The sequence below is a fragment of the Bacillus rossius genome, chromosome 16 (assembly GCF_032445375.1).
Source record: "Bacillus rossius redtenbacheri isolate Brsri chromosome 16, Brsri_v3, whole genome shotgun sequence".
Classification (NCBI taxonomy): Eukaryota; Metazoa; Arthropoda; class Insecta; order Phasmatodea; family Bacillidae; genus Bacillus; species Bacillus rossius.
In genome coordinates, this window is record NC_086343.1 from 16,968,537 (window position 1) to 16,994,005 (window position 25,469).

The 25,469-nt window shown below is 40.8% G+C and overlaps 1 protein-coding gene across 7 annotated transcripts in view; it reads right to left on the reverse strand.

Moving 5' to 3' along the window:
* The window catches only part of LOC134539856 (calcium release-activated calcium channel protein 1), a 78,921-nt gene that overhangs the window by 33,928 nt on the left and 19,524 nt on the right, over positions 1-25,469 (reverse strand). The window contains exon 2 of one of the 7 annotated variants that reach the window (XM_063382171.1): positions 24,870-25,003. The exons of 5 other annotated variants lie outside the window; for them this stretch is intronic. The gene's annotated coding sequence lies outside the window, so the exon portion shown is untranslated. Of the gene's footprint in view, positions 1-21,524; positions 21,816-24,869; positions 25,004-25,469 lie in introns of those variants that run through there. One more of the 7 variants, XM_063382174.1, reaches the window with a different exon arrangement.

Consider the following 25,469-nt stretch of genomic DNA (forward strand, 5'->3'; position numbering starts at 1 on the left):
TATTTTATTATTATTCTTTTTCTTTTAAGGTTTTGTTTAACGTATTTATCTTTGAAATCTCTGTAACTACGCAATATTTTTTTTACAATTGAATGTTAAACTTCTCTCAAACGTATCCCTGCAAGCAATTATGGCTGTCGTATGTTTGGTGCGTACGTAACAGCCAGAAACATTTAAAAACAATCGGTTTATTCTCTGTTGTCGCGCGTGTGAAAACCGTAATTCCACGATAACGCGAAATTTGGACGTGTTCGCATCGCGCCGTCGCGCTATATTGTGCGTTTCTGATGACATCGCTGTCGCTTGATTTGGTGAGGGACGCTGGGTCGAACCCAGCAACCCGTCGTAGCTCAAATTAATGAGCAGCGAGCGAGTTCGATACCCAGGTGTGGATCGAAAAGCCCGCTGTAATATCGTAGGTCCCGCAGTTTTAAGGGCCCCACCAGCCACCCGGTCACACATACGAGCGTTGCTCTACTCGAAGTCTCATTTTCAACCTTTTTTAACTCTCGGGGCTTCCTTGCGCATTTCACTCGCCGGAAACGAGTTGGGCGGACGGCAGTTTTTACTCGAGGAGGGGGGGGGGGTGGGGGGGGGGGGGAAATACGCTCCCAGGTCACTGCCAGGGCAAGTAGTCTGCAGGTTGTTTCAGCGCCATCTGCTTCTGTGTTGTTCGTAATGTTCAGTGTGTTGTGATTTCTAGGACAAAGAATAACTTATGCACCACGTTACAAATGACAAATGATGAATGTGTATTTATATCTCATGATATTTTTAAGAAAAATAAAGGTACTTTATTTTTAAATTACTACCGGTTATTCGGAGTATATTCGTTTTGACGATCTTACGTTGAAACACATACAACATGTGTAATTTTATTAAGCTCTCATCATTCGTGGCACTTTCTGAGCAGTTTCGCCTTCAGGCGAATCTTAATTTGCAATCACATTTTTTTTTCAAGTCGTCTGTTTATGTGACACGTAAAAAAACAAATTAAAAGAATTAAAACTCAATTTGTTCTCTTCGCCTATAAGAGAGTAACAATGCCAAATCTTTTTTACCTAGGTCCTAACCCTAGGGAGCGAAAGAGAGACGGCGAGTAAAACAAACTGAAGGTGTGAAGAGCTTCAGAAGAAACCACGCGATTTGAAAATAAGACAGAGAGAGATACAGAGAATAAGAGAGACAGAGAATAAGAGAGAGTGACAGTAGATGCCCATTGAAAATGCACACTGCAAACCAGTAGCGGATCCAGAGGGGGGGGGGGGCTAAGGGGCTCTAGCCCCCTCCAAAAGCATCTTGGTCCACTATTGTTTTAGTGTTTGCCTTGATAAAGCCTAGCCTCAGCTGGGTCAAGCCCCTCCCAAACCAAAATCCTGTATCCGCACCACTGCTGCAAACTAATTACGAGACACGCTGCACCAAAGAAATTTCTCTCCTCTCCCTCCATTGTCCTGTTCTTCATCCGGCCTGGCTCTCCTGGAACCCCAGTGCGACGGCAGCGAGCCACACCGCGACAAAAAATGATAAGAGCATCCTTGTCGTACCTTTTGTCTGCGGCGCGCCGCGAGATAAGGAGGCGACAAGCTCACAACTGAAACGACAAAAAAAAAAAAGGGCCCGTGATTGTCGCAGCCTTGGGACGAGGCCTAGTTTATATTCCAAGCAATAGGGCCCGGCTACAGGGCAATCAACCAGGCCCTCGACAGCCGGTGCTTTTATTTCAGTTCATTTTTTTATTGTCTAGTGGTACGTTCAAAAATATAGACATTAAAGGGAAAAGGAAAATTAAAATTTTATTTTATATATATATATATATATATATATATATATATATATATATATATATATACTGTAGCAAAGTTGGGAAGTAGCGCAAGGATTAATATGTTGTTTTGTGTTCCCTATGGGTAGAGACCGGAAAAAATTCGCGAATTCATTTCGCGATAGGCTAAAATACAAATCGTTATACCTCAGTGCTGCCTCTGATATTGGCTCACAACTCACCTGGAAGACTTTGGGCCAATGAGAAACGCCCAGGCAAAGCTTTATCGAATCACAGGCTGCTACGCTGGAACGTCTCACATGACAGCAGCCAATGAGTGGGTGGCATTTGTCCGAGTGTACGTAGAACTATGGAGTTAATCCTACAGTTCACTGAACCCGGGAATTTTTCCGGTCCCTACCTATGAGAATGTTACATGTTTTGGTAAGATAATGAATTATAAAAGACCTGAAGAAGTCAAGGTTAAATTCTGGGAACAAATTTTTTGTGGGTTTTTCTGGACACACTGGAATTGTAGTTAAGGGTAGTAAGGCCAGGGTTGACTCATTACACTAGGGGGTCACGGCGTTTAAGCGTTCAGATAATTTGCCTCCGGATTCGATTTCGCGAGTGGGACAGACACGTCGCTGTGAGCTGAGCGGGGTTTTCTCGGGGTGCTTTCGTTTCCCTCCGCCCCCCCCCCCCAACCCTTTACGGATCGTCCGCGCATTCCGTCATCAGTTCTCCGTCGTCATCACGACAACCTCCGCCGTCTCTGTTGACCCCCGATGTCGACGAGACATCATTCGTGAACGTCGTTCGGCATCTGTGTGTGTATGTGTGTGTGGGGGGGGGGGGGGGAGGGGGCAACTGTACGTTCTTTGGATGATTCTTGCGATGTGGAAGCTTCATTAGAAAGATTTACATGGACATACGCCATGACTGTCAAAGAGAAACCACAAGAATGAACAAGAAAGGTGGTTGCACAAACACAGAAAACCAGCCGAAATCAGCCGACGTCAAATGTTTAACACCTAGACAGCACAGAGAAAATTCAGTGGAAAATTTTCCGACTGATTTTTTTTCGACATTTGACATCGGCTGACACAGTTTGAAATCAGCAACGGTGTATGTCCATAAAGTTCTTTTTTAAATCAAGGTGACGCTATAATTCTGTCAAGTCTCAAGTGGTTTCGTTGATATTCAGTTGGGAGGTTCAAATACAAAGCGGTGAGAAAACACGCCCGTTTTGCACTGGTGGATGCAAGGATTCAAAACAAAGGGGAAAAAAAGGGGGTTGTCTGTAAAGTCGGTTTACGGACGATAATTTTACGTGATAACGTCATAAGAAAACATTGATGAAAAATTGCTTTTATGAATGGAATTGAATTATTATCACTGAATTATCATTATTTTGTATAATACACAGAAGGAGTTACTTGAAAATTACAATTTTTTTCATTCAATACTAAATAAAAGCAGTTGACTTTTTATACGATCGTTTATAGGAGATAAAAAAAAAATTAGTCAAAATTGTAACAACCTATTATTACTGCACTCGCCGACCGATGCGACTTTTTTTTTTTTTAATAAACAAAGAAAAAATATATGAGATTATATCGTTAATAAAATTCTTAAAATGCAAGAAATAAGTACCTTTTCTTTGCAGCAATTGTTGTTGTAATAAACAATGGAAACCGCATTAACTTTTCACTTCATTTTATAAACAGTTGACAAAACAGTTCACGTGTAGGTTGTGTGCTACCGCTGTCTCTCTTCTACTCGGACGCATCGGCCGATGGAGTGGAAGAGATAGATGCGTCACAAGCCGATCGTGCCTCTCTATCGCTTGTTCCGCGCTCTCGCTTGCACGCTCGGCTCAGGCGGAACGTGACAATGAGTCATGCTTTTTCATGCGTGCAGCCGGCGTTCATCGATTTATAAGACGTTATCACGTCAAAAAAAAATTAAAATTTTAACACGTGTGTTCAAAAAATTTACATTACTATTGCCACTATAATACCTGACCCCTGGGCCTACAACAGCGGCTGAAATATTGCAGGTGCTGTAACAGCTCACCTTGCATCACCCAAAATAAAATACTACCTTCACTGATATTTTGCAAATTTTTTTCTCAACTTCGAGAGGGGGATATATAATCCTCCTTTGCGGACGCCATTTTGACATTGTGAAAGGGCTTCGAACAAATGTTTGCCAAACGTTTTGAAAGTATAGTAGCATCCCGCGCAGTCTGATGAATTATTTTCATTTTTGTGCGAAAAGTTATTCAGGTCTCTCAAAAAGGTTTTTTTTTTTTTAATTTTTTTTATGTCAAGCGCCACGAACATTTCCATCGAAAACAACCCTTGAAGTTGAAGCCGCTCTTAAAAACAGGTTTGCTGGGAGCAGCAATGACTCGTAATGCGTGATTTCTAGTCCATTTTTCCTTGAGAACGAAAGCTTACGAGCGGTGGCGGACCTAGATTTGCGGGGGCACTGGGCCCATTCGCTCTTGAGGGACCGTAATATTTTGGAGAGAGACCTCACCGAGTGCCTGGGAAGCCGGCAGAAATAAATAGCCCCCCCCCCCCCCCCCTCAGAGATAAAGGTCGTTCGGAGACTCCACAACGGAAAACTAGAAAATTAAAAACTCTTTGAAACATTTTTAAGTCAACATGGAACGGTAAATTTGATATTTTTGTTTTTGCTTATTCGGATTCAGAATTTTAAATATGCTTTCCTGATGAATTATACTTGGGTTGATTGCAAAAAAAAAGCATTGACCAGCACTTTAAATTACATGCTGGTTACTATTTAATTGTTTATTTCGCCACTGGTTTCCCCGGGATTTTAGTGAGAAAATCAAGTTTCTTTTAAAATTAAATTATAAGGAAAACTTACTAATACAAAATATATGGGTTAAACCGGACACCTTTGCAGGCTGCTGCCGTGTGCTTGCCTTGTCTCAGGCGCGCGCTGGTACGTGTTTCGTCTCTGGGCGCGCACGCACATTGGAGGGAATTTAAACCCAACCAAATTAACACGGTTATAAAATAGAAGTGTCTACCGTTCGGGACTAGGGCCGGGTCGGATTATCGATCATGCCATGGTTATTTCCTGGATTAATTTCACTCCAGTTTGGACTCGACCTGACTATACGTAATGAAGGTTTTTTTTTTTTTTTTGAGTGCTCACTGGTAGATAACACTGTCAGTTCTTTGGCGGGTTTGCACGTGATCGGGCAGCCACTTCATCTCCTCGTTCATAACTGGCTCAGGCAGTGGCGGATCCAGATGTTCACCTCGGAGGGGGGCACTCTAGGATTTCAGAGTAGCCAGAGAAAAAAATGTCTTAAAATTACTAAATTTGTATTTAATCTACTCACACTACACATAAACATCCAACCACCAGATTTTATGATTCTACAAGAAATTCATTAATTATATTAAAATATTTTATTGGTTTCAGAAACAATCATTTTTGTCGGCAATATTAAAGTAGCAGACAACTGGTTTTTCGGGGAAGGGGGGGGGGCACTTGCCCCTGGTGCCCCCCCCCCCCCCCTTGGATCCGCCACTGGGCTCAGGTGTCATCAAGGGGGGGATGTCTAGAGAGCGCTGGATCTGCGTCAAGCACAGGCGAACGTGTTTCTAGTCTACTCCGGGTTTAGCTATTCTCGACACTGCTGGCGGCCGGCGAGTTGGTCGGTCCAGGGTAGGGGGAAGGTCGCGGGTCACACACACACAGACACACACACCTGGCCACCTGCCCGCCCCGCCAAGGTCAAGGGCCCGACCCTGTGTCCCCTTCTCCACACACACACAGCGTGCTCCCGGGGCTTGGACGGAACAGCCGCGAGGACGAAGAGCCACGTGTCCCGGCCCACAATAGACGACCTCACACAAGTGGAACGGCGAGACGGACGGGAAGCCTACATTTCACAAAGGGTTGAGGACCAACCCGAACATGCCCGAAGACTTCACCTTCGGCCAACTTCGTGACTTTGTTTTTATTTTCATAACAGCACGACCATGTTGGTGGATATCAAAAACACTTATTAATAATAATTGTGAGGTTAAGTGTTTAATTCATAGAAAGAAAGTGCATATTTAGTAATAATCTTAAGATTATTATTCACTGTTATATTACAAGTATTCGTTATGTTCAGGATCTTTCAACGCACTAAATTAAAACAGCAAGCATCATGTACCTCGGGATCAAGTGAAAAACTTGGATATGCGATACTGAACTTTAACTAACTTTCAGATTTGCGTGTAAATTAAGAGATATGTATCATCATTTAGTTCATATTTTCTCTTTACAGGTTTTAAAGTTTAGCCTAGGTTGACGTAATTTTTTCGTATCACGTGTCCAAATTGATCCCTTGGTTTTGTGGTACAAGATGCTTGCTGTTTTAATTTGTTACGTCGAAAGAGTATGGACATAACAAATACTAGAACATCACAAGACAAACAAATTATCTCAGGTGTTGTGAAATAATTTATTTTGTAACTGTTTTACATTCATATATAAATTGTAATAACACAAGTTAGTATGCCCATGTTCGTTCAATGTACCAAATCAAAACATCAAGCAAAATGTACCACAGGAACAATGTATACAAGATCATGCCTTCTGGATCAAGGGATTAATTTGAATATGTTATACGGAACTTTTACCAATTTTCGGGACAAGTATGTATCACAATATCATTATCACATTAATGATGACATTAACATGGCACATTTATGTCATTACCATTTCTGCATTATTATGTGACTAGCATGATTATATGGGGGTTTTAGTTTGGGAGTATTCTAATGCTTGTTTTGCACAAAATATGTTTGTGTATTAAACTAGCTTTCTGGTAACGTATTTTATGCTATGGCCATGCTTATTCTAGATTTAGAACATACCTACTACAGTATATATTTTACCTGTTGTGGTATCATATTCTATACTTAAGAACAAGCCCTACCTGTACTAGTATAATAGAACACCATACTGAAGATATATTACATTTCATTATTATTTCTCAAGATATATATCTGATGTAACAGAAGCATATGAATGTCCTCCGTCCAAAAGTTTTTTTCCCAGTGTTCGTACTTTAAGAACGTACAGGTATGTGTGAATGCACAGGTATTATAATGTAAGCTTTAAACTTTGATTACTTGCTAACCTGTAGAAATTTAAAGTCTGTTTTCAGGATAAATTCAGGGCTATGACTAGTGTCAAAAAAAGTTTTTGTCTAATTTTTTTTTTAGTTTGTGGAAAAGCCACAAGTAAGATTATTACCCACCTCTCTCCTAACAGCAAATAAAATGCACATAGTAATTGTATTGTTTTGCGGCTTTTAAATGAATAAAGAAAAAAATTCTGAAAAACTTTTTTTCACATCCTGACATGTATCGAAATATTTCCCAAGAGAATGTTGAGGTACTTTAAGTTGTTTATCGTTTTTAAAACTGCACAAGATTTTATTAAGTTTGTTTTAATCAACAAAAGTAAGAAGAGTAAAAATTATAACTTTTTTTTTACTTTCTGATATGTTTTTCAGTCATTACCCAAGAGAGCAATACTTGCAGCAAGAAACACATAACTCCATATGTGACAAAATCTGATTATGAGGCCCTTGTTTTTATTGAAGCAAGCTTTTTGCAAGCACAGCAGGGACTCGCACATGGCGGCGCTTGCGATATCGCAATCATGAATGTTAAAACTATAAAACTATTGGTAGACTGCTTGATGTAACACAGTGCTGTCTTACAAAATGATTCCAAAGCATTTCAGGAAGCAAAAGGTATTTTGTAATTTTTATTTTCTTGTTTGCAAAAAATCTGATAAACTGTAAAATTACAATGAACACAAAACACTACTACTTAATTAATATAACATTTTATAAAATCATAAAAATAAACCACCTACTTTTCTGGCTGCTTGTCTTAAGTTTACACAAAAAATATTTACTGTTCTGCCATTAATCTCACTTAGTGTTGCAGCATACAGTATCGCAAAATGCAGTCACTACTACAATCACGACACGTTTATATTCTATACATCTACCTGAGAAACATTAAGAGCTAAGTGCTGTTAACTTTTGTTACCATTTGTATTTATAAGCAGTAGTAGTTTTTTTTTTAATTAATGTGTGTAGGTGCTAATTTTGCCATTGCATTAAATCACCCAAACACTCTTTGTGATGTAGGTATACGATATTTCCAATTTTTTATGTAACTGAATGTTTGACAAATATTAAAAACAAAAAAAAAATATTGAAAGCTGTGAATACATGAAGAACAGTATACATTTAAATAAGATAGGCCTACCAAAACTATTGAGCTTATCAAATTATACATATACTTACCAAATGAAATGTGTTGACCATCTGGTGTGTATCATGTTGCCATGAATATTATTTTTCTGCTATATAGTTTCTGTTAAATACTATGTATTACTTTATTGCTCTACAGTTTCTGTTATGGACTTTGTCTCCAGATTGCCATTTATATTACTTATTCTCTACATTCTCAGTACTTGTAATTGTTTCTGTTTGTTGCAGGTATGTAAGGAAATTAGAAAATGAGCTGAAACATTAAACTCTTTGGACACTCCATAGAAAGGAAGAATTATTTTCTGTTTAATGCTGGCATGTGAAGACATTAGAACATTTTCTTGTAGATTAAATTCTTTGGACAATCAATGAAAATGAATTATTTTGTGAATTTTTGTTATAATAGTGCTTTTTTATTTCACTTAGAATTTTATTTCATTGCCGGTTAATTGATAGTAACTAAGAAAGTGAAATAATTTTTTATTTTTTTTGGAGAAATAAAGAGTATTTTTTACAACCTTATATTTCATGATTGTCTATCTTCAAAACTTACCAAACTTGGGTGATTCATATGGAAAAAATAATGCTGTCATTTAAAGGAAAGAAAAGTGTAAAGATTTTTGCTGAACGTTCATAATAAATAATTTTACCTTTTGACATGTCAGTTATCTTTAAAACACATTGTAGTTATTAGTATGTACAAGAAAGAAAGTGCAAGATTTTATGCCTTTAAAATATTAGTGTTTAAATATTCAATGTGTCTTCGTTTTTTTTCATTCCACAGCACATAAATGAATTTTTTTTATAAAGTGAACATATAAATTTAAACGTAACATGTAACCTTTTATGTGGTATCGCTTTCAAGATACATTCACCCACTGTGTTGGTACATATCAAGTAAACCAACGAACAATTAGGAAAGCTACAATGATAGGGTTTTTTATACAGGAATGTTACGGATAAAATAATACAATGGAAAGAGATTACTGTGGACACAAAAAAATGTAATATTTATGTTGTTTTTTTTCATAAAAAAATATTCTTTAGTGACAATCTAGGCTGCAAATGTCTCATACATTACTGAATTTCTATACTGAGCATTACCAACAGAGAGCTTACACAGTAATATTTCCTCTTTACATTATACCATCAGGTGACACTACAAAGTCTCATAACATGCTATTGTTTTAAACAACCTCAGTATGTACCTTTATGGACAATTACTTTTATGGTGAGAAACATAATGTAGTAATTTGTGCATAAAATAATTGTTTATATAATTTACTTAATAGTCATGCAGTATAGCTGCACAGTATGAACCTCACAAATATAATGAAACCAGTTTTTAGTGAATGACCACAATATTAACTCTCAGCATTTTCACACACATCTCTTGAAATATTGTGGTAAATGTTTTATAGACTTTCTCACCTCTAAATCTTTTTTCTCTCATTAGCCACACATCCCTGGGTCATCTTTGCGGAGCCGGGCTTATCCCAACCGCCTTAGATTTAACCCTGCCACATGACCACGCCGCAGGGTCGACAATTATGGAACTCGCTGACTCCAGAGGTAAGCGTTTTAATTTAATGTAGCCGTGCATATGTCTGCTGGCCCAAACAAAGACATTAAAGCACTTGTAGATTCACGGCTCGTAGAGCCTGTTCGAGTCGTAATTCAAAAACTTACGGGTATGGCCGACTCCATGCAAATCCCCAATAAGACTGCTGTTAGATGTAACGTAAGCACATAATGAAGCAATCAGAAACTTTTGTCAGGGTAAAGTATAAGGTATAACGCATAGTGTAACACCGCAATGCATAGCATGACAATAAATGCGAGAACAAATTGACAGTGATTTCCAGTGCCCCCTTACCTAAGTTAGGCATCAGCCAACCATGCTGCCTGAGGAGTGTGATACTACTTCTCTAGTTAGTAATTCAACCATTGCCACGATCCTAATGAACAAAGCTGGGGCCGACGACCCACCAAACAGCTGCATAAGTTAGCCTGGCACCCTCCCGGAAAGAAAATAAAATTTTTAAGCTGTAAATATATAAAGGTGAATTTGAATTTTCCATGAAAAACAATTGAAACATGCTATAGATACAACACTAAATATGCTGAAACATGTTGAATTCAGTTAAGTTCTGTTACATAGTTGAACAGTGACGAGATTCTGCAAGATAGGAATAGCCTCTGTCCTTAAGTATGGGCGGTGGGCCTTCACTAATCAAAATTCCCGCGCGTCTTGTTAAAAGAAAAACAAAGTCCCGAAGTTGGCCGAAGGTGAAGTCTTCGGGCATGTTCGGGTTGGTCCTCAACCCTTTGTGAAATGTAGGCTTCCCGAGACGTACAACAACATATCTAAAACTAAGTGAATTTTGTTTGGGATGGTTCTGGGTTATGGAAGACTCTAGGTGCGTCTCCGGCCGAAGCCTATACGCTCTACAGGGTCAGCGACTGGGAAGCCTTCTTTTCACAGACGAGAGAGACAAAACCCGAAGTTCATGCTTTTTTTCCCGTATCTTTTATGTAGCTATCCTAACCAAATCAACCGTCCACAATGTTTTAAAGTATTTATAATGTAGCTAACCTAACCTAATTGACCATTAGTATCCTTTTATCAACACCGCCATATTTATTTACAATGAACGAAAAAAAAAAATCAGAAGTTGCACGATCGGGCGTTTGGCTCTCTCGTCTGTGAAAAGAAGGATTCCCCTCTACTCATGCTGGGTTTCAGCCGTGCAGAAAGAGTAGCATGCACCGTGTGCTTTAATTCGGGGATTGGCCAGTCATGGCAGCGATTGATGCCATGACTAACTCCGCTATCTTAAGCTCCAGACTATAACTGGTTAAGTTGAGCCTCAGGTAAAACGTGCAATGGACACATTCACGCGGGGTAACATAGTGCAAGCGTTGAGCAGGCAGGTTCAGTACAGGACAAGAAGAGCAGGTCAGGACAGACAGTTCCAACCATGCTGGGGCGGCGGTCCACAATTGTTGCTCGTGCGCGTCTGGACTCGTGCGCCCCTGGCGGCGGGCGCCCTCCAAGTGTGCTTATAGCTGGTATGCTTATAGCAGTATGGTGTTGAGCGCATGCGAGTGAAGCAATTGTATTAAATGAGTTGCAGAGCGGCAGGTCGCCTGTCGCCTGTAGCCAGTAAAACGTTGTCCGCAGTCAGCGAAATGATCAATTCTGCCATTGCGAAACCTTAGCCCCCAGCATCTACGCTTCAGGAGCTACGAGTTAATCAATTTAAAAGTATGTATCCGCGAGTTGGTGCATCGGGTCTATCTCAGGAAAGGACAGAGCTGCTGTTTTGACCGGTCTCGAATGGGCAGTCGGTCGGTTAGAGAAATTATCCAGTCCATCGCAGTGATCGGCTGTATTGTACGCTTTATGAACTGCCAGAATATTTGTAAAAGTGCGCCGGTATATTTAAATTCAAATGTAGGCTGGCACTGCCCAACTCGATGTTGGAGCACAGTACAGAGTTCTCTCGACCGTCCAAAACGCCAAGGCTGGGGTCGGCTCGCGGGAAGCTACTGCGATGCGATTGGCTGAGGGCCCACGGACCAGCCAACCACAGAGCACTACGGGTGGTCGGTAAGGAAGCACTGTACGTCGGTCGGGGTCGTAATTACCGAGAGATGAAACAAGGGGACAATTTCGAGGGGGGAGGGGGAATGATTTAGGGGCTGGGTAGAATGACCGAAGAGGGGAGGGGGTGGCAAGTCTGGAATACATCCCGATAAAAAGGAGGGGGGAGAGGGGGTCCGAAAGTTTGAAAAGCTAAGTTTCTAGACTATTTTCAAGGCATTTCCAAAAAAAAATTTGTGAAGAAGGTATATTTGGGGAGGGGCTAAAAATGCACGTTTTCAGAATAACTTTTTAGGCACTCAACGCCCTGAAAAGATTCTTGAAATCATATAAGAACCCCGCACTACTCCTCTATCTTCAATTCTCCACCATCTTAATGTCGTGGTCATTGCCAACATTTCAGTTGTCCCGTGCACGACGAGAAGACTGCGCGCCAGTCCAGAGGAGACACCGCGCTAGAAGCACCAGCGAGCGTTGCGCTTGTCATCCCTCCTCGCTGACACACGTACACGGTACACCCCTCACTAGGCGGGCCTCTTTTCCTCGTTGGCTTCAGACAACACATAAAACATATCAGCTCCGCGCTACTGACGTCAAATGCCGTAACCGCACCTGCCCCGTCAGCTGCGACAGCTCAGGACAGACGCAGAATGGTCGAGCGGGGAAGCCTACAACTCACGTAGTTTCGGTTCCCTACCACGTTCCTGCAACTTCGGATTTCTCTCAAAAATTGAAATTAAAAAAAATCGAAGGGTTAGGTTAGGTTAGGTTAGGTCAGTCACAACATGCTTGTTTTCATTGGAAACTTCTGATTTAGCGGCTGAAGTGGCGTTAATACCAAAACGCAAAAACTTCGGAAATCTTCAGAAATTCTTGCAGGGAACCGAAACTACGTGAGTTGTGGGCTTCCCGGTCGAGCGTGGCAGGCCTTTCAGACGGGCGAGAACTGCGCCATCTGCATCTGACGTCATCGGGGCCGTAATTTTCAAACTAACATCTCAGGGAACTGTAGACTTTCAGAAGTCTAACGTGTATACATAATTTAAAAAAAAGTAATGATTTCGTCTGATAAAAAGAAACTGAACATTTTTAATACTTCTTTCTAAAGTCGATTTTTTTGATGAATTCGTTAAAAACAAGTCACACAATTCTTACACTAATTTTATTTAATACACGAAGCACACATTTCAAGTTTGTATGAAATACACGCTTACAAATGACACGTGTGAAAAAACAGCATTAGTTGGCAAAAACACAATTCCCGCCGTTTCTGTGCACGAGGCATGTTGGGTTAGATCATGAAGGAAACACACATTGGTATCCCAATAAGAACTATAATAACCCCGCCAAATAAATTCCTCTGTAACTTTATGTAGTTAAGATGAAATTAATTTGTTGTCATCTTCACATTTTTTTTTTTTTTTAATTCTGGAAGGGAGGGGTCCCCCCCCCCCCCTCCTTCTCCTTGCTTCGTCCCTGACGTCATGCACAATGTTCGGCAGTTACAACATGCCCCGTGTGGTCTGTAAGAAATAAACTGCTTCCGCAGTGGAAGTGTTTGTATATCCCCCCCCCCCTACTTGTGTGTTTGTCGTCTGCTTTGCTCAACTTTTAACACAGGCGATCACCCAGGGTTTAAATCTGGACCTGAGCGAACAAAGGAGCCCGATTGACCCGGTCCACACTTAGAACGGGAGTAAATTACAGTTTGTCTTTAATTCGTTGTTCTGTGGTTCGATACATTCTTTAATCCGGCACCATTCGAGTCGCTCGCGTTTAGAAATTTTTTTTCTTTGTAAATCCTTAATGTTGACAGTGGCCGCCAGGTGACATTACTGCGCTGCCAGGCCTTTTCAGTTCACACGTAGTTCATCGTTATTGTCAGTTATCACTTCAGTGCTGTGTTTCCTGTTCTCTAGCAGGTTACAAGTCACATGTTCACATTTGGCATTCGCGTAAAACTATATTGACTGTTTTTTCTTCAATAATTGCTATACGCTAATCTGAACCTTGAAAAAATATATATAAAACATTACAAGCTAATATGTTACATGTATTTTGACATTTATATTTTATTATAAAGGATGTCCATATAAAGGAATGTCTCATTTTCAACGGATGATTTATCAGGAAAGAATATCAACATTTCGTAACATAAATCAGCCAAATCGTAGTCAAAATTTATGTTCAACTTTGCCTTAAAATTCTGTTTGAAAGAGCTAATTTTTTTTTTAAATTTTCCGAGGGAGGACCTCAAAAAAAATTTAAAAAAAGGTGCATGCACTTGTGTACGCGCGTTTTCCTAATAGGCGTCATAAAAAAAAACTTTAATTTTGCATGCACATAATTAATAGAAATAAAATAATAAAAAGGACTGGAGTCATATTATAAATACGGTCGGTAAATTAAAAAATTCAATGTGATTAAAAAATACTCAGTGTTCAATATAAACATGTGTATAAAATTATTTAACATAGTAAAATAATCGAGATATATTTTAATCAATAATGAAAAAATATATATGATGAATGTTCATACTAATTTATTAATTTTATTTAATAAAAAAATTAATAATTTATACATACAGGAACATAAGCTCACTTGTAAAAATACGCTCGAAAAAGATTATAAACCCAATTACCATCACTAATATCCACAATAAATAAATGTTTTTAATGATATGAACCAGTATTCAATATCACGCTCATTGTACGCTTGCGCCGCAACTATCTCTCTTCACTCGACTGTTTATAAAGTGAAGTGAAAAGTTAATGTGGTTTTCATTGCTTATTGCAACAACAATTTCGGCAATAAAGGTTAATTATTCTTGCATTTTAAAAATCTGATTACTAGTATAATTTCAAGTATTTATTATTTTATTATTAAAATAAAAAAAACGATTCAATTTTACTCATAAAGTATGCAATCATTTCGTCAATGTTTTGATATGACGTTGTCACGTTAAACTATCGTCCGTAAACCGACTTTACAACCCATTTTTCTTTCCTGACGCGCCTAGAGGAAGTACAACCTCAAGGAAAAGTCCCGGGGCCGGCAGTCGCTGGCTCTACGGACCGGCATCATGCCGGTCTTGGGCGCAGCGTGGCTCGTGTGCAGCGGGTCTCAGCAGAGTGACTGAACCTTGGCCTTGCCCTCCGGGAACCTTCCACGCCGATAAGCGCCGTATTTATAGCTCTCAAGCCAACAGCCGTCTCCAGGCAGTTGGGATGAGCGTCTCTTCCCGCCGGCGAAAAAAAACAGGCGCAACAAGCCACTTTTCAGCACTTATCCCCCGCCCTTCTTCCTGGGCAACTCTCGCGGGTTGATAGCGGCACTCCACAACGACGATAATATACACTTCTCCTCCCCACAAACAAAAGCATCTGGATAGTCCCCCCCCCTCCCTTGCCTACTCCACTCCCTCTCCGGAGAAAACTACGTTGTGAAGAGCTTCAGAAACAACCACGCGATTTGAAAAAAATGCTCTCAGGAAAACCGCTGAGGGCGGATGAGAAGTTTATTTCCCGTGCTTCGTTTCCAAAATAATAATTTTTTTAAGGCATTGAACCTCCCGGCAGTGCGGATTCTTGAAAGCACTCGAAAGGGGCTTTCAGTACACATTCATCTTCATTTATCTGGAATATAATGTTATAGTTACAGCTCAGATCTCATACCTGACCTATGCACGCCAGTTCAGAGGCGACACCGCGCTACGTCACACCTATAATCCCGCCTCACTAACGCAGATACACCCTCTGACTGGGGCTATTTCTGTAAATTTTATCACTTGCATTATTTGTTGTTCGGTCACAAAATATTTTCAAGAGATATATTCTAAGCGTGATGATATGCTTGCTGTAAAAAAAAAGTATAGCAAGTGATAACAAAATTAGAAGAATATCTGTCGGCCGTTTGTTTCCACGCCAGCGCAGGGTTGCCAACTGGTTTGGTTCAGTGACATTTCTGTGATGAAAACCGGAATTAAAAGACAAAAAAAAAAAATTTGTAATTACATCACCAAAGATACAAGATGTTAAACAATTTTTTTTTTGCCGCCAAGCGCTATTAACAAAGTCGCTAAGTTGGCAACCATGCCCACTAGGAACTACCCTTGTAAACTGAGAAATCACTGCTGGAATTTTTTTTTTTTCATTTGCTGCAGTGGAAAGCATTTGAAAACAAAAACAGCAGGCAAAGTAATACTATCGTTAAAGTTTCAGACACAACTTCGTAATTAATTAAAATTATTTATCTGCTTAATTTAATTATTATAAGAAACATTTGCACTAAGAATTGTCGAAATAGACTTTCTTATTATATTTCGAGCATCATCTGATAATATTCCATTTTTACTTCTAAGAGAACTTAACTGAAAGATACCTTCTTGGTTTCAACCGTGTTTGTAAAAAAAAATTATATCATTATTACTAAAAAAATTGACTGTTTAACCATATAACATAATAAATGGAATGCCTTGTTATTAAAGTAACCGACTGCTACAAATAGTTTCTGTACTACACCAATATACCACTTCGAACGTGACTCGACCTCGAAAGCCAGTATAGTTTGTTAGACAATGGCCGCGAAAGTCTGCAATCTGCTTTGGCTTTAATTATTTTTTTTGACAACGTTTGAAGTTTCTGTTGGCATCACTGTACACTGCACGCCTTTTGTTGACGCGAAAGGGCTTCTAAGTCGGTGGTATGGGAGACAGCTGCTTACTGGTTTCCCACGACGTTACTGGGCGGACGAGGAAGGAGGGGGGGAAAGAGAGAGAGAGAGAGAGAGAGAGAGAGAGAGAGAGAGATAGAGAGAGAGAATCGACGGCGGAGCGGATCAAGACGACGCGAAGCTAAAAGGCAAGCAGGAGGAAAAAGCTGGATTATTTAGATGGCTGCAGGCTGTAGCCGCCAGACAAGAAGCCCTTCCCCCCCCCCCCCCCACCCTCCATTTTCTCTCCTGATTTTCACATACCAATATGGCGGACGTTCTAGCCTACTTTTATTAACGACTGTTCTGAAAAAAATTTGATTAAAATATTACTAGTTAATATGTTTGGAACTATTAAAAGACCAAAACGAATAAACCATGTGGGTTGAGATTTTTTTCTCCAATTTAACCTCCAATACAGGTACAACTGATACATTTGTAAACAAACAGCCGCCATTTTGGTACGAGTAATACACTGAAATCTCCCTCCCCTTTTGGCTTCAACAACCTCCCCCCCCCCCCTCTCAGTCGGACGAATCCATCTGTATATTTCCCTAATCTCTGGCTGTAACATGGCGATTTATTCTAAGTAATCATAGTTAATCAGAGGCGAAAGCAAGTGGGAGGGGGGAGGAGTTGATGGATCACAAAATGCTAGAAATCTATAAAAATCTATCATTCCCACCAACAAAAGGAAATAAATTTGAAAGAAAAAAGCGGGCAAAGTGATTATATTCCCCCCCTCCCCCCTCCCCCAAACAAGGGCAAACTCATAATATGCGGAGCTTCAGAAGAAACCAATACGATTTGAAAACTGCTCAGATAACCGAGTGGTGTCTGTTCACGAGAAGCATTTAAGAATACGCGGACGACGAATGAGTATATTTGTTTCTGTAGTACGTTTTTTTTCCTTCAGAATATTTTTTAGCCATAACACATACGGTACAGAAGATAACTTGAAAGCACTCGAGGTACTTGCATTACTACACATTTGTCGTAATTTATTCTCCGTACAATGCAGTGGCCTCCACTCAAATCTCGTAGTATTGACCTGTGCACGATAAGAAGACCGCGCGCCAGTCCACAGTCTTGCGCATAGAGACGATGCCGCGCTAGCAAGCACCAGCGAGCATCGCACTTACCATCCCGCCTCAGTAAACACTAATACACACCAAGTCCCTACCCGTCTGTCGGGTGTTCCTCCAATCACGGCACGGACCATCAGCTTCACGCAGTGACCATGTGTAAACAATAATGCGTGCATGGTCATCCCCTGGGGAACAGAGGACTTCGCACAGACCTAGGAATGAATACGATATACCTATATGGTGACTGGGTAACTCTTCAAGCTAAAGCTAATTGTTTCCAGGAATAGGCCAGTTCTGCCAAAACCCAACCATTTTTATTCCTTTTTTTTTTTTTTTGTATTGTCGAGCTTCGAGCATGATCACAGAAAAAAAATTATTAAAAAATAAATCATATTTTTACCATTACAATATATAAAGTTAAGTACCGAAAACTGCTAAAATAGCACTATTTTACACCTAAAAATCCAATTTTTTAATAGGGGGGGGGGAGACCATGCTTCTTAACCCCCCCCCCCCATACACAAATCCTGGCTACGCTACTGTATATAAATAGTGTACATATAAATATTTATAAATTGAAGAAATTTGCCATGTCTACGCTGACCATGCTTGCCGGAGAGCCACTCCTGGAGGGGGAAAAGGTAGGGATAGGGAGGGGTGGAAGGGGTGGATGAGGTTGAAGGGGGAGGCGAGATGGAAAAGCAGAATCGGAGAACCAGCGCGAGGCGGAAGGCACGACTCGACACAAGCACATTGCGTGGGCCCTCAGCCACTTTGGACCAATCAGGCCCAATGAAAAGCGCCGGGAGGCATACATACGTGACCGGCCGCTCCAAGCAACAACCGTGGATGCAGCGGGAACCTTGCGGAATTCACAAATCCTTTCGCAGGGGTGCCCACAAGGGGTGGTAACGACGCAGACTGCGTCATTAAAATTTCAGGGGGGGGGGGGGGGGGGGTTTAAAAGACGAGAAAAATGTATATATTATTTACATAATTATAGCTTCTAATGTGAAAATACGTTTCTGGTTCTTTGATAATTGAAAGGGATCTTGTAAATCAAATTGACAACCCCGCACTTTCCTCAACAAAAGCAGTTTGGCATCTGTCGGTTCAGGATGGAAATATTACCTGATATGACCAAAATTATTATTAGAAAATCAGTTTTAATTAATGCAAAATGTGATAAAATATAATACTAAAAAAGTATAATATTATAAAATAATTGAGTAAAACTTTGAGAAAATGGCATAAAAAATTTCGGGGGGGGGGGAAGGGGGTGCGCATCATTAGGTTAGGGGGAGGGTTGAGTCATAATGTTTGGGGGGGGGAGAGGGGTGGGCACCTCTGCCTTTCGTACAACGCACGAATACTTTGCCTTCGTACAACTTAGGGATTTTTTTTTTCTTGACGTGACAACGTCTAATAAATCGATGAACGCCGGCTGCACGCACGAAAAAGGGTCCCGTTTCGCACATTGTTCCGTTACGCTCATTGTACGCTTGCGCAGCATCTGTCTCTCTTCCACTCGACTGTTTATAAAGTGAAGTGAAAAGTTAATGTGGTTTTCATTGCTTATTACAACAACAATTTCGGCAATAAAGGTTAATTATTCTTGCATTTTAAAAATCTGATATTCTTTTTTTATTAAAATAAAAATGATTCAATTTTATTCATAAAGTATGCAGTCATTTCATCAATGTTTTGTTATGACGTTGTCACGTTAAACTATCGTCCGTAAACCGACTTTACAGACAAACAAATTTTTTCCTGCTCAAGATATCCGAGTGGTATGCTAACGAAAAAAAAAAAAATTAAGAATTCGCCGAGGGCTGATGGGTAGTTTCAGTTTCCATGTTTTGTTCAAGCGCTAGTTAGGTGCCCGCAAGCGATTTAAAGTGTCGTGTAAAATCTCTTCAAGTACCTAGTTCAACAAAATTCTCACAGAGAGCAGTGTCGTAGCTGCCAGTCTCTCGTCACTGTCAGCCAGCCACCATCGCGTGTGACCCACAATCTTTGCCATCCACATTTCGCCGACTTTTTTTTATCAGACCTATAACTTTCTACAGATAAGGCTGTATTTTATTATGTATTTAAAAAAAATAATAAGTTGGCGATACGTGTTTGTTTGAAAGCGTCGTGTTTGCACAGGATAAATTCACACTGAAAGATGTTTCGGAAATTTTTTTTTAGTAATTCTGAATGTAAGATGTAACAAATGCGAGGATTGCATTTAGTTTACTTTGAGTAAATTATTATAGTAATACCCATCGCATCGTCTATCGTGTATTTATAATCTGAGTGACTTCATAAACACACATTCACTTAAACATGCATTTAAAAATAACACAGTAAGAGTTTTTTTTTTTAAATTTTTAAGCTCACGCAAGCCTATAATTGTTTTGTCGGGCCTCTTTTCATAAATGCTTTCAACGAAAACATGGGAAATTCTTAATAATTTTATTTGAAAGTGCCAATTGCTTTCACTATTCGATAGTAAGTGGAAAACGTGATGCCTTCCATACACGTGACATCTGAATCTTTAAAAGATTTCGAAACACTTCAAAAACAGAAGGCGCAAACGCAAGAGTTGAAATTTGGCCAAAGACGTACGCAAGCTAGGGGGGGGGGGGGGGGAAATAAATCCGCCTTTCTCCCCTCGAAACATTAAACAATCTAAAATTCCAACATAAAAAGGAAACAGCGGGCCTTGTAGCGTTGCTGCCATAGTGTCAATGTATTTCAAGTCATCTTTTAAAAATAGTTCTAACTTAAATGCAAATAAATTATTTAATTGCAGAGTGTCACTTTCACGTTTCTCCTGGCAATAAAATAGGACAAAAAAATTATAGCGGGGAAGGCTCCACCTATGTTAAAAGTATATTTGTACAATTTTCTCAAAATAAAAAAAATAAAAACCTATTCAATTCCCACCATTATGCGTGTTAAATGTTTTGGGTACGAAAACCGCAAAAATATAATTATTTTGCACCTTTCAATACAAATTTTCTCCGGGGAAGACTTCCGGCTTTATTTATGAGTTTTGTATTTCTCAGTAATGAGATTTAACTACATTTTGTGGATTACTGTGACCGGGTTCGCGATGTCGGAGAGACGCACGCTGTCGAGTGATGATTCCGACTATCGCGATATTCTCCTGACCCTCGAAGTATGTAAACGTACAAAGAAACGAGTGCGTGAAGTCAATTAAAAAAAAAAAAAAAAAAAAAAAAGGGAATTTGAAATTTTTTTCATTATTTTATGAAGCAGTTGCGTATGAGGACGACGTAAAATTTATGGATTACTTCTGAATAAATACAACTCAAGTTTGATAGCATTCCCGTGGGATAAAATCCCAGGAATTATTGCCCTGCATATCCTGCCTTATATATTATTCCATCGATTTATTCCGTTAACATTTGCTATTTTCCTACCTTTTCAATGAACTTATCCGTCGACGTGAAAAAAAAAATTAAAGCGCATTACTGAGATAAATAAAACTTCATAGAAAGCAAACGCAGAAGAAGAGCCCAATCCCGCATGAATTCATTTTTTTTTTTTTTTAATTATTATCTGCGCATGCGCACAAGTCAGCAACGCGACTTTTAGAAAAACAGCAGAGAACCAAAAACCCGGCGACATCGCCAGGATCGCCGACATAGCGAACATAGCGATGACAGGTTTAGTGTGGCCGAAGTCTTAGGCTGGGCGCGACACCACACCCTGTCTCGCGACAGATTTAACACACACCGTATTTTCATTACGTTATTTCTTCCCACATTCTTGAAATAAAATCACCGTCGTGATACTCCTTCAAACATGGATTATATTAAATACGTCTTTCCTGTACTAATATTAATCGATTCAGCTCAGTATTGAGGAAAATTAAATTGAAATACGTTAAAAGTTAATATTTCTCAAATTAAATTAACAATGAAAAAAAAAAAAAACTTCAACTAGTCAGCTATGAACAAACTATATCATGTCTTTGTTGACAAATCTTTTTTTTTTTATACTCACGAATGCGCAGAGCACTGTAGCCATCACCGTCAGTCAGCTCGCGACGAAGTTGAAGGCAAGTCATTCGACGTCGCCTCGTCTGACCGCGAAAGTTTTTCTGGCGTCTTGATTCCGAGCGCGCTACATACAGCTCGCGTGTTGACACACGGGAGGTCAACTGCCACCAGACAAAAAAAATTCGCGCCTCGTCGTGTGCGCGCGCTCCCGGACTCGCGAGTCGCGTTCGCGCCGAAACGTTAAATTGCGCTCGAGCCGTCAGGCGCGTTCCTTTCGTTCCCGCCTCGCGCGCCGCAGCAACAAACACGCGGCAGCAATTCTCCCCACCTCCTCTCCCCTCTCTAACCTCCCCTCTTCATCATTTACCAGCGCTCTCCACACATTTCCTGCACCCGTGACCGCATGTCTGCAGTCCGCACGCGCCAAGCACCCAACGCGTGAAATTACTTCCCCCTGACGACACATGGAAGCTGCGTTTAAATGAGTCCCAGATTAGCTACTGAACATATTCGAAGTATGTCGTAAGCTCGTGAAACTTTGTTGAGTATATAAAAAAAATAATAAACACCACTTTTCGAGATTCCATTTCCCCGGATTTTTAGAGAATTCAAACAACGTGTGACGTGTGAAAACTTACTCTCCTGGGGGGAAAAAAATAGCAACAATTTTTTTTTCTTCCCAGAATTTTATTATGTAACAAACGTAACCTAACCTACATTATTGAAGTGTCGCGTCATCAGGGGCGACTTGACACCAAAAGCTCCCAGAACAATGGCGTCCTAGTTACGCAGGCTTGGGCTCTGGGGAACGTGCTGAACTCCGGATGTGCTGAGGTTGGAAGTGGCGGGGTGGATGGGGGGGAGGCACCGTTGCTAATACGATAAGAGGTGTAACGCTAACGGACCACGCCCCATCCGCGGGCTTAACAGGCCCGCTGGTTGGTCTAGCCGAGCCGCTGGTCCGCCGCGCGACCCCGCCTCCAGTACACATACTCGTAACATAATGTAAGCATGCCATCTAGTGCCCCACTCATAACCGTTGCCTCAGTGTTACACCATGGGCGTCGCAAGGATATTTTTTTTTGGGGGGGGGGGGGACTGCAATTGATTTAGTTGTTGAGGAATATCCATCCCCTGGGAAAAGAGCGGGGGGCGGGGGGGTCCGGGGGTCCGGGGGGAAAATTTGGGGTTTGAAGGTGCGGAAAGGTGGTTTTTAGGCATTTTTATTTTCCTACATATTCTTATTATAGTTGGTTGCAATATATAACTTACTTTTTATAAAAAATATTTTCAGAGAACAAATTTGTAAAAACACAGTTCTCACATTACCACGATTGGACTAAATGCACCATGCGCAACATATGGGTTGTATAAAAGAAATAATATTAATAATATAATTACGAAACTAAATATATTATTGGAGGGGACGAAATTGAAGACTTTTATTATTGGAGGGGACGTGTCCCCCCCCCCCCCTCCCCGGTTGCGACGCCCATGGTTACACTCCCGATGAGGTCATCGTCGCGACTTACTCTGCCGGCAGTACATAAGTTTCATTTCAGAAAACCCGAAGCGAGAGAGTCAGGTTCGAGCTGGCGAACGGAAAGGAGCGGAAACAAGGCGTGCGGGCTGGCGCAGCGGACGGACAAAGGGTCGCCGTGCCCTGTTCCTGTGCACTGCGCACCACATAAATATCTTCCTAGCCTGAGAGCCCACAAGAGAAATGAAGCGCCGCGGTAGAATTCCAAGACCACAAGTGGTTGGCAGCAAAGGAACGGCAAACTTACATTTCACGAAGCGTTCTCTGCACGCACGCACGCACGCACGCACGCACGAATATTTACCTTCGGGTAACGTGGGTCTTTTTTTTTATGCATACCTACTGTGGCTGCAAACAGCTCGCTACAATAATGACAGTGACCTTAAAATTAGAACATGTCGCGTTTTCTCTCTCTCTCTCTCTCTCTCTCTGTTTACTTAAAATGAAAACATCGAGGATTTGAATTTGAATTTCCATTCATAGTGTGTAAAAGCTGTATTTGGTCGGAAGTTTTATGTTGTAAGGGTAAAAAATTGCAAATTCTTAAAGAAGTCCATACTCTGGAAATATAAATTTCAAAATCTTAGTAGTTAACCATTTTAACGAGTGGTTAGTTTAAGTGTAGATTTTACAAATTTGTGATATCTTGAGAATGGTTTGGTTAAGTTGGGTTAGCTACATTAAAAATATTTTAAATAAGGTTTACAGTTGGTTAGGTTAGCTATATTCAAAGGTTGGTTAAGTTAGGTTAGTTAAATTTAAATACTGTGGTTGGTAACTACAAATTAAAATAATGTAAGTAACGTCAATTGCTCTATTATTCTATATTATTTGTAATGTAGCTAGTCTATCCTATCCAACAGTTCACACGATTTCACATTTTTTTTTTTTTTTTTTTAATGTAGCTAACCTCTAACCATATGATAGGTCCTGCCGAAGTTGCACGAGCGAGAAGCGAACTTCGGTTAGCTTCGGAGCTGTTCACGGCATCCCTAGTTACACGGTGCTGACTGGCGGCGGAGTGAGTGGTCAGTGCAACCACTCACCACCAGGGGCGCTTGCGTCCCTGGTCACTAAATCCAGTCCTGGATAAAAAGCAAAGCGGACTACGAGTCCAAGTTCCCAACCCCCGCATGGTAGACTCTTTTCTACTCTGTCCAACACTTCATCCAGACCATCCTCTGTCTCCTGTAAACTCCTACACGTAATGCATGCCAATTTGCATCCCGCATGAATGTGCCCAGGGTTTTCCCTGTGTCTATGCAGGTTTTACCTGGGCCCAACCTATCTCTAGTTATAGTCTAGATTTAAGAGTGAGGGGAGTTAGTCATGGCGCCAATCGCTGCCATGGCTGGCCAATCCCCTCCTAGCACATGATGCATGCGACCCTCTCCTTGCATGGCTAATCCCAGCATGACTAGGCGTATAGGCTTCGGCCTGAGACGCACCTAGGTCCCTCCCTAACCCGGACCCCTCCAAAATACACTTAGTTTTAGTTAGGTTAGGAAAAAAAAAAAAAAAAAAAAAAAATCCTAGTTACACGTAAACCATTTGTCAGAATTTAGGTTCCAGGTTAACAAGTTGTTTTTAAGAGGTTATTTGTCGACCTCCTCCCTTTTCTCTGGGGGTCTATTCCATAACACATGCTGCCCCCCTTCCCAAAAAAATTAGGCGCATCACCTCAAAATATTTGAGTCCCACAAAAGGATATGGCACAGGACCTCGCTACGTCTACGGCTGCCCCTGGGAATGGGTATCGCTGGTAGTAATTTAGAGTACTAGCCAATTAGAGACGTGATTGCTACTCACCACGTCGCTCCACGTAGAGTCCACGAGGAGGACAAAGAACCGGCGATTGCGCAAGAAGAGTTGGGAGCGGTATCTGCAGGCACATGACCGGAACAATACCTCTGCCGTCTTCTGTTGCACCCCTGAGCTGAATCCTGCACCGCGAGAGAGGGGGAAAATAAAAAAAAGAAAGAATCACGGGGAAATTGCAACACTTTTTTAGCCTCGCGAGCAGTCAGTTTTCCGTGACGATACGACCGTAGCGCGCCGAAAGTTTCACTGCCATCGTTTCTTCATGCCAGAAATTTCATCATGTTCCTCCAGATTTAGAAACTTGGTGCAGAACAGCTGGAATAAGTATTCTTAAATACGCGCCAACGGCCAATGGCAAAATCTTAGGCAAGTGTTCATAACTTTGAACGTGCAATAAATCTTTACAACTCGCTAGTAAAATTTTGTAGATAAAACTTGTGCAAAGGAGGTTGCTTGGTTTGTTCTAGCCACGTCGAAGGCTAATGGTTCACCGAAGTTTCGGTCGACATTGCAGTCGCCATCTTCAGTTTTTGAGTGGAGACTCCTATCCTGAAGATGACAAATGCATTGTCGACCGTAATGTCACCT